Consider the following 10,688-nt stretch of genomic DNA (forward strand, 5'->3'; position numbering starts at 1 on the left):
AGTGAAAGATAAAACAAGCCAACATTTGAACGTTATATGTGGTAGAAAGAGAAAAATGTAGGTATTAAGAAATAAAATTGTTCTGTACAAAAATTCTAAGGCTGTAATTGTTGTGAGTTCCATTAATAGATCTAGTAATGTTGTGTAGTAAATGTGATAAAAATATTCATCATGGTGGAACAGTTCCCCATGTTACTGATTCAATTCTGGAACTTGTTAGTTATTTAGACACTACATGTTTCTTGCACATTTCTAGCAATGGGGACGATTTGTAAGTATTTGCTCCTTAATAGAAATTACTGTAATAAGACGACCTGGAATTTATAAATAAAAGCACCTACCATAGTTCGTAATACTAAGCTATACCAATTTAATGGCCAGCCAGAAAAAATATTGACTCCATCAACTCAGTGAACTTGGTAAGTGAAAATTTTTGGCGAGTCAATTCGAATATGAGGCGCAAATTGAAGATAAATAGTACCGCTAATGGCAGAAGCACTGCTGAAGTAATCGCGAAAAACGCATCGAGATCGTTCAGAGCGGGTGGCATGATAGGCATTCGCCGGGAGCTCAGGCACCGAAGAGGGGTGGTGGTCGGAGAGGGGGGGGGGGGGCGCAAAAACCGACCGAAAGAAGAAAAACGATTTAAGAATTAACCGGTAAGGATACCTGGATTCCCCTACAACTTTTGTACCTATCGTCTGCTTTCGAGAAGAAGCTTTTCCGTAGGGTCGCGACTGTAACAATACACTTTCGTCACAGTCTAATTTCTACAGTGTCCTTATTATCCAGATAGCAAAAATTGCGACTGATAAACACGGCTGCTGCCTACATGCTCGCATCTGTGGATGTTTACTAATATTGTAGGCGTTCTTAGTCACTGTGCTTACTGACAGTTACAATCTGTTCATCTCATGTAAACAAACGTATGCAATATCTGCCTCAATGTTCTAGATTGAAGAGATGATGAAGGGCATTCACACGGTTTCCCATTTAGACACTTCAAAGTTTATTTCCACTGTAAGGATAAAAGTTGCTTATCGAAATAGCTTTCGGAGTATTTGAAAGAATGCCAGTGACTGCTGCATGCAGTGAATGCTGTTTCAGCAAGCTAAAGATGATAAGAAATGGACTTATGATCGAGTGTAGGTGAAAAGCAGATTTTGAAATTTAGCTTTCTTGCCGATAGAGAGACAGCTGCTAAACTTGACTTTATGCATTAGTAATAGCTTATGAGGAGAAGACAAAATCAGTTCGTTATTAGATACTAGCGACCTAGCCCGGATTCGCACGGGAAACATTATCTGCGACGAGACGACTTGACTGGCATAGCGTATTTTGTTTGGGGGCCACGAATAAAATTCAGAAAATAACATTAAGGTAGTGAATATTATCACTTTCCGTTAACTTATGGGATTAAAGCAGTTGTTCGTCTCGAGACGTGGATGTTATGTCATGCATACGGAATTGGCGTTTGGAGTGACGTCTCATTGCAATGATGGGAGCACGTAATGATTAAGGGGCCGCCTCTCACACGTTCAGTATGATTGTCGAACCTTCATTGTATTGATGGTATGATGCTGCGTATTATCAATACTAGCAATATTGACGAGCAGAATTGATGGCCCTCAAAATATTCTTAATACCGTAATGTCAAAACATACCGAACGTGTGACGTCAAGTATTGACGGTTTGACAATATTCTCCATTCGGATGCTGACAGCAATGTTACTGTGCCCTGTGTTTTCAGTTCGCATTTGTGCATTACATACCTCAGATTCAATGTTTCAAGTAGTCAGTTAACAAAAGACAATTCTAATAGGCCTATGCAAGGGTATAGTCATTGTATATACCACTTTAGGATCGAAGATGGAGGATTCTCTGACACTGCTTACTTCATTAATTTGGAGATATAGTATAGTTGGTGAATTACACAGCAATTTGGAAAAACTGCGTCCACCTCAAAAAAATATGTCACATATCTAGTAAGGAGTCTGCAAAGTCCATGTCAATTTCATCAGATTATCACAAAACGTAAAAAAGTGTTTTATGATAATTGCCTGAATGTATGCTTGCCTGGTAGATATCATTGCTTCAGCAGTTTACATATAATTTTCCCGTTTACATTTTACTACTAGCGTGCTGTTATAGAACAACTTCGAGCATTCGAAGAACCTGCATGTCGCCAGAAATCTCAAAGGTACTCCTATTTCTCGTTGACTGCGATTGCCTCTCTCATTTAAGTATTTTGTTTCTTTATTTTTTTCCTCGTATGAAGAGTAATAACTTGTACGATGCAGGACTCTTTCTTGTCCGTGGTTCTGATTTGTTAGTAAATACAATGGTTCAGAACAAACAAGCTAATAATAATGAAAAAAACAGTGACAGTCAATTTCCACAATTCACAGAAACTACATCCTGCAAGAACGACTTTTAAAATTGATGGAAAAACTGTCTCATCTGTGAGCGACACAAAATTTTTAGGTATACATATTCAGCAAAACCTAAAATGGGAGACACATCTTAATCATGTAAATAAAAAGTTAAACACACGTATGCAGTAAGAATCCTCTCACAAAATACAAGCCGTGCGTCAGTCATCATAATGTACCATGGTAGTATTCAGTCACTGCTGATGTACGGTATTATCTTTTGGGGGAACTCCGTAGGTACAAACAAAACATGTAGGCTACAGAAAAGGATTGTTAGAATAATAAACCACGCTAAGGACAGGGATTCCTGTAGATTAATTTTTTAAAGATCTCAATATACTGCCTCTTCCTTGCTTATATATGTATGAAAAACTAAATTTCACAAAAGTAAGTATTTTAAAAGATGGAAATATCTTCAAGTATAACTGTGATAACCACCCTCATGATACTAGCACTCCGTCTTCAGGCCACGCGTGGCCTACCGGGACCATCCGACCGCCGTGTCATCCTCAGAGGAGGATGCGGATAGGAGGGGCGTGGGGATTAGATTAGATTAGATTAGATTAGTTTTTCGTTCCATAGATCCGTGCTGAGGAGATCCTCGTGGATGTGGAACATGTATTTTTTTTAAAAGCTGAAATAACAATACTAATAGTATGAATATATACAATATATCATTTGTCTCTATTAAAAAATTCGTCAATGGAGTAGAAGGAGTTGGCCACTAGTAAGTCTTTCAGGCTCCTTTTAAACTGATCTTTATTTGTAACTAAATTTTTCATGTTTATTGGCAAATTATTGAAGATGAGTGTTCCTGAGTAGTGGACCCCTTTTTGAACTAAAGTAAGTGCTTTTAAGTCCTTGTGCAGATCATTTATGTTCCTGGTATTGTATGTATGAACTGAGCTGTTTGTTGGAAAAAGAGATATATTATTTAGGACAAATTTCATTAATGAGTAAATATACTGAGAGGCAGTAGTTAGTATTTTTTTTTTTTTTTGGCACATCCCCACCTGTGTTTGCTGACAACCGATGGCCTATTACAAGAACACAGATAGAAATTTAATAGTTTATTTTGTTGCTTCAGGCTGTGCTCGAAAAATTTTGGTCCCGATGATTTTCATGCATATGGCTTCCAGCTTGAGGATTCAGTGAACATTATTTCCCTTGTGGTGCCTTACAACAATCTTGACAAGCTACGTGAAGAATTGTCATCTCTCTTTGGCTCGAGCTTGGTTGCACCATCTTATCATGCGGCACACATTGAACTGAAACTATTGGACATCCCAAATTTCTTTAATGCCCACCAAATTCCCGACGCACTTCATGACATGTTCAAAGCTGAAATGGACAGTCTCAAAATGTTAGGCATATTAATACTCATTACTACAAGTCTGTTAGCGACTCAGTTGATATTCCTCTGAAAGTCTGAAAGCGGAATTCATGTCTGTTTAGATTTTAGAACAACTATCAATGCTCAGTCTATTGTTGAGACTTACTCCATCTTCACCCCGAGGAACTTACATCAAAACTAGGAGCAGGAAAACATTTTTCTGAAACTCATCTAGCAAAAGAGCTACCACTGGATGAGACTTCCCATCAGCTCATGATCATAAATTCTCCCTTTGCCCTTACAAATTCCTCCCTTTTGTCACCGCTCTCCCTGCCGTTATGATGGTATTCTTGACCGAAGCCGCTACTATTACGTAGAGTAGCTCCTCAGTTGGCATCAGGAGGCTGAGTGCACCCCGAAAAATGGCAACAGCGCATGGCGACCTGGATGGTCTCCCATCCAAGTGCCAACGACGCCCGACAGCGCTTAACTCCGGTGATCTCACGGGAACCGGTGTAACCATCATGATACTAGGCAGAAGCATTATTTGCATGTCAATAAAGTAAGTACAAACATTTGTAAGAGAGGAGTGTATCATCCTGGCATAATGCTGAACAATCACATGCCATCCTATTTTAAACAGATGCAAAATTTACAAAAAGTTTAAAGTGAAACTGAAAGAGTACAGTACTTGCTTGACCACTGTTTCTATTCTGTTTCCGAGTTTTTAGAGTACCAGAAAAGTATAGTGTAACTTCTCAAATATTCTTAACCAATCTATCGTTTTATTTTATTATATTAATTTTGTCATCAATATTCAACATGTATTGAATAATTTTTAATTATTTATCTTTTCAAAATAACAATGTTTATGATGTTGTATATACTGTACCAACCTGACTTGTCCTACATCGTTTGTGCAAAATATGTACCTAAACACGATTTACAGGACCAATAAAGAAATAGAAGTAAATTAACATGTGACCAGTCGCTTGTGCTTTTTCAACCATTCTGGGACCCACTTCCTCTTTTTCAAAATTTCTTATTACTTGGAAGCTATAGCTAATATAAGTGCAGCCCTTAAGTAATATGTTTATAACCAATGTAAATACTGCATGCAAATAATGTGTGTGTGTGTGTGTGTGTGTGTGTGTATGTATCGGAGGTTGGCTGACATGGCACAAATAAAAGCAAAAAAATAACAAAAAACGCACATGATTTACATGTTAGCTATTGTTATAGCGTTCTTCTTGTTCAGACTCATCCCCACAATTCTGTGTCGTGGACTCTTTATGACAGACTTAAGTTATTTATTTATTATTATTGATCCTGTAGAGCATACAATTTGTACAGCAAAGCGTATCATGATATAGGACAAGTCGCCGTGCCACGAAGAGAATCCTGTCCACATGTCGGTTTAATTCAAGGAAAGTAGAAAGCTGTAAGCTGAGTAGCCTACTACTCTGCTGAAAGAACAGAGAGGCCTGCATTACAGTCAGGTGATGTCACTGGTCACATTTATTGCAATACTTCAGATCTAAGTAACTCACTGCCCGTTGTTCGAAGAATTTGCAGTGAATTAAGATTGCGAACTGCGAGTGGGAATCTGAGGAAAGCAGAACATGGCAGTCTGAAATTGTAGTCGTGCTTCTAAATGAGTCCCTCAACCATCTGCGGAACTACTTCGAATCTTGTGTATTCATTCGCAAGTAATTTCTGAATTCCATTCAAGAAGATAGTGCCCATATCTTTATGATCTTTAAAAGGCCTAAATCTCTTTCTCGTCAGTGGAGATTCGTTTACTCGTCTTTTGTATAATTTGAAAGTGTCCAAACTATACTTTTCGCCCCACCGTGTAGAGGACAGTGTTCGCATTGTGTTTGATTCAAGGAAAGCAGGAAGCTTAAAAAGTAAAGTTGAATCCCGTACGCATAAATAATTGAAAGCGACACGTTTTGGACTCACGTGTTTTTTAGCTTTGCAGCTGTTTTGAAACGATAGTAATCAACTGGTTTACACTTAGCCGACTTGCACGTCCCTAACCAGTTACCAAACAGGGAAGAGGACAGCTACCAATGTAGCATGCAATCCGAGTCGCGTTTTGTTTCTGTCGTATCTCCATCGTATCTCCACATCATTACTCTGAGGTGACAAATGTTGTGGGAGACCTCCTAATATCGTATCTGACCTGCATTTGCCTGGTGTAGTGCAGCAATTTGACGTGGCATGGCCTCAACAAGTCGTTTGAAGTTCCTTGCAGAAATTTTGAGCCATGCTGCCTCTATGGTCGTCCATAATCGCGAAAGTGTAGCCAGTGCTGGATTTTATGCACGAACTCTCCCTATTATGTCACATAAACGTTCCATGACATTGCAATTCGTTCAAATGGCTCTGAGCACTATGGGACTTAACATCTATGGTCATCAGTCCCCTAGAACTTAGAACTACTTAAACCTAACTAACCTAAGGACATCACACAACACCCAGTCATCACGAGGCAGAGAAAATCCCTGACCCCGCCGGGAATCGAACCCGGGAACCCGGGCGAGGGAAGAGAGAACGCTACCGCACGACCGCGAGCTGCGGACTACATTGTAATTCTGTCAGAGACAGCAAAGGACCTGGAAGAGCAGATGAACGGAATGGACAGTGTCTTGAAAGGAGGATATAAGATGAGCATCAACAAAAGCAAAACTAGGATAATGGAATGTAGTCGAATTAAATCGGGTGATGCTGCGGGAATTAGGTTAGGAAATGAGACGCTTAAAGTAGGAAATGAGTTTCGCTATTTGGAGACCAAAATAACTGATGATGGTCGAAGTAGAGAGGATATAAAATGTAGAGTGGCAATGGCAACGAAAGCGTTTCTGAAGAAGAGAAATTTGTTAACATCGAGTATAGATTTAAGTGTCAGGAAGTCGTTTCTGAAAGTATTTGTATGGAGTGTAGCCTTGTATGGAAGTGAAACGTGGACGATAAATAGTTTAGGCAAGAAGGGAATAGAAGCTTTCGAAATGCGGTGTTACAGAAGAATGCTGAAGATTAGATGGGTCGATCACATAACTAATGATGAGGTATTGAATAGAATTGTAGAGAAGAGATGTTTGTGGCACAACTTGACTAGAAGAAGGGATCGGTTGGTAGGGCGTATTCTGAGACATCAAGGGATCACCAGTTTAGTATTGGAGGGAGGAGGAGGTGGAGATTAGTGTTTAACGTCCCGTCGACAACGAGGTCATTAGAGACGGAGCGCAAGCTCGGGTGAGGGAAGGACGGGGAAGGAAATCGGCCGTGTCCTTTCAAAGGAACCATTCCGGCATTTGCCTGAAGCGATTTAGGGAAATCACGGAAAACCTAAATCAGGATGGCCGGAGACGGGATTGAACCGTCGTCCTCCCGAATGCGAGTCCAGTGTGCTAACCACTGCGCCACCTCGCTCGGTATTGGAGGGAAGCGTGGAGGGTAAAAATCGTAGAGGGAGACCAATAGATAAATACACTAAACAGATTCAGAAGAATGTAGGTTGCAGTAGGTACTTGGAGATGAAGAAGCTTGCACAGAATAGAGTAACATGGAGAGCTGCATGAAACCAGTCTCTGGATTGAAGACCACAACAACAATAAACGTTCGATGAGATTCATGTCGGACGATCTGGGTGGCCAAATCGCTCGAATTGTCCAGAATGTTCAGACGTGGCGTACTGCCATCCACAAAAACTCCATCGTTGTTTGTAACATGAAGTCCATGAATGGCTGGAAATGGACTCTAAGTAGCCGAACATAACCATCTGCAGTCAATTATCGGTTCAGTTGGACCAGGGGACGCAGTCCTTTCCATGTAAACACAGCCTACAACATAATGAGGCCACCGCCAGCTCGCACAGTGCTTTGTTGACAACTTGAGTCCACGGTTTCGTGTGGTCTGCGCCATACTCGCACCTTACCATCATCTCTTACCAACTGAAATCGGAACTCATCTGACCAGGCCACGGTTTTCCAGTTGTCTAGGGTCCAACAGATATGGTAACGCGCCCAGAAGAGGCGCTGCAGACGATGTCGTGCTGCTAGGAAACACACTCTCGTCGATCGTATGCTGCTATAGCCCATTAAACAGGAAATGTCGCCGCACTGTCGTAACGGATACGTTCGTCGTACGTCCCACATTGATTTCTGCGGTTATTTCACGCATTGTTGCTTGTCTATTAGCACTGACAACTTACGCAAACACCGCTGCTCTCGGTCGTTAGGTGAAGCCGCCGGCCACTCCGTTGTCTGTGGTGAGAGGTAATGCCTGAAATTTGATATTCTTGGCACACCCTTGACACTTTGGATCTCGGAATATTGAATTACCTGACGGTTTCCGAAACTGAATGTCCCGTGTGTCTGGCTACAACAACCATTCCGCGTTCAAAGTCTTAATTCTCGTCGAGCAGCCAAAATGACGTAGGAAACCTTCTCACATGAATCATTTAAGTACAAATGAAAGCTCCGCCAATGTACTGTCCTTTTGTATGTGGTACTACTGCCATCTGTATACAGGGTGAAAAGTATTTAAACCGACAAACTTTGGGAGGTTGTAGGGGACATCGAAACAAATATTTTTCCCTAATGTCATTTTTTCCTATGAGGATTATTTAAACCGGTGGAGGCCGCATTACTCTGTTCAGTTGTTAGAGGTCATATTACAATATTCAGTTGTTAGAGGGCGTATTACGCTCTTCAGTTGTAGGAAAATGCTGTCCACCGGTGTAGAAGTGCATTGTCTCTGTTTACTAATGGAGCAATACACTTGGAGTGAGTACACTGATATGGTTGGTGCGTACTACGTAGCGCACCACAACGGACGAGCTGCACAGCGGGTTTATCAACAACAATATCCTAATAGCCGTATCCCGCATCATACGACATTTTCTGCTGTGTACCAATGTCTGCGTGAGGCCGAATCATTTAGAAGATTACCTGGACAGGGACGCCGACGCACGGTAAGAACGCTGTCTTGCAGCATGTGCAGCGGGATCCTTCAATCAGCACTCGTGCAGTTGCACGTAAAATGGGGACGATTCATACGAGTGTAAGAATGCTGTCTTTGCAGCATGTGCAGCGGGATCCTTCCATCAGCACTCGTGCAGCTGCACGTAAAATGGGGACGAATCATACGAGTGTAAGAACAGTCCTTCGAGAGAAATTATTACGTCCATTTCACTTACAGCGTGTCCACAACCTGGAACCAGTTGAGTATCCATCCAGAGCACAGTTTTCGCAGTGGTACCTCGAACAGTGTGAAATTCATCCTACATTTCCATCCTCTGTTTTGTTTACCGATGAAGCAACGTTTGGGCGTGATGAAATCTTCAAAATGCACAGTTCGCATGTTTGGAGTGAGGATAACCCGCATGCCACAGTTACTAGAGCTCATCAAGTGCGGTTCTTAGTTAATGTGTGGGTCGGTGTTGTAGGGGACAGTTTAACTGGGCTGTATCTGCTACCTAGGCCATTAAATGGCAGGCACTATTACAATTTTCTCGCTAGAGCATTACCAGAATTGCTGGAAGACGTCCCGCTCCCTTCAAGACAACGCATGTGGTTCCAACATAACGGGGCGCCGCCACATTTCAGTCGTCGTGTGCGTCGATGGCCGGCCGGTGTGGCCGTGCGGTCTAGGCGCTTCAGTCTGGAACCGCGTGACCGCTCCAGTCGCAGGTTCGAATCCTGCCTCGGGCATGGATGTGTGTGATGTCCTTAGGTTAGTTAGGTTTAAGTAGTTCTAAGTTCTATGTGACTGATGACCTTAGATGTTAAGTCCCATAGTGCTCAGAGCCATTTGAACCATTTTGTGCGTCGATTCCTGGACCGACGGTTTCCAGACACGTGGATTGGCAGAGGTGGTCCTGTACCATGGCCCGTTCGATCCCCACTTTTTTTGTGTGGGGAACAATTCAGGACACTTCTGATGTTTTTGCCCGTGTCAGATAGAACATGATCTGGCAGTGTAATATTTGTTTTCGTGTCAATGGAGACATTTTTGAAAATCTACTGTAATTGAAATTGGGTTGTGTTACTGTGTTGTCTCTTGGTCGTTAAAAAATGGAAAAGTGTTTGTTGGTTTAATTAATTTGGCGCCAGAGAAATCTTCCTCTACCGGTTTAAATACTCCTCATAGGAAAAAATGACATTCGGGAAAAATATTTGTTTTGATGTCCCCTACAACCTCCCAGAGTTTGTCGGTTTAAATACTTTTCACCCTGTATGTGCATATCGCTACCCCATGACGTTTGTCACGTCAGTGTAAGGTCTGAATGCACGGTTAAAAGGCAGAATGAAAAAAATTGACACGGCTGCACGCAATATTTTTTCATACGTATTTTACAGGAGCGCTTCATATTTATTCAACCTACTTATAAAATTACAAACCTGTATTAAATCTGCAAAGAAACAATTGCAGGAAGGTAGTATAATGGGAGAGAGATGGTGAAGGCACAGGTATGGCGGTTACGCCGGGGGCCGGGGGCGTGGGATAATTCGTTACGGCTCTGGGCCCTGCCAACGCCTTCGCCTCTCCACCCCCCCCCCCCACCCCACCGCACTAGACACATACATAAAAGACAGATAATAGATATGGACATACCGAATCAATATCCGTTTCAGAACGCCAGAAGCACGTAATGGATACTTACTACTAGCAAGTGTGTTCATAGCCAATCCAATTGCAGAAAAATCTCACAACTATTTTGTCATTTACCGTGCAGATAACAAGCATAAGTTGCCCCCCTCCCCACTCTCCGAACATTCTGCTCTTCCACAGGCGTCTTTCTTAGAACAGATGAAGTTAACTAAGAAACTCAGCTAGGATTTATTTCATAGTTGAACAGCACGCGTAATGTCTTCGTCAGTTTTCCACTAACAGCCTGACCGGCTTTTCCACTA

The sequence above is a fragment of the Schistocerca nitens genome, chromosome 9 (assembly GCF_023898315.1).
Source record: "Schistocerca nitens isolate TAMUIC-IGC-003100 chromosome 9, iqSchNite1.1, whole genome shotgun sequence".
NCBI lineage: Eukaryota > Metazoa > Arthropoda > Insecta > Orthoptera > Acrididae > Schistocerca > Schistocerca nitens.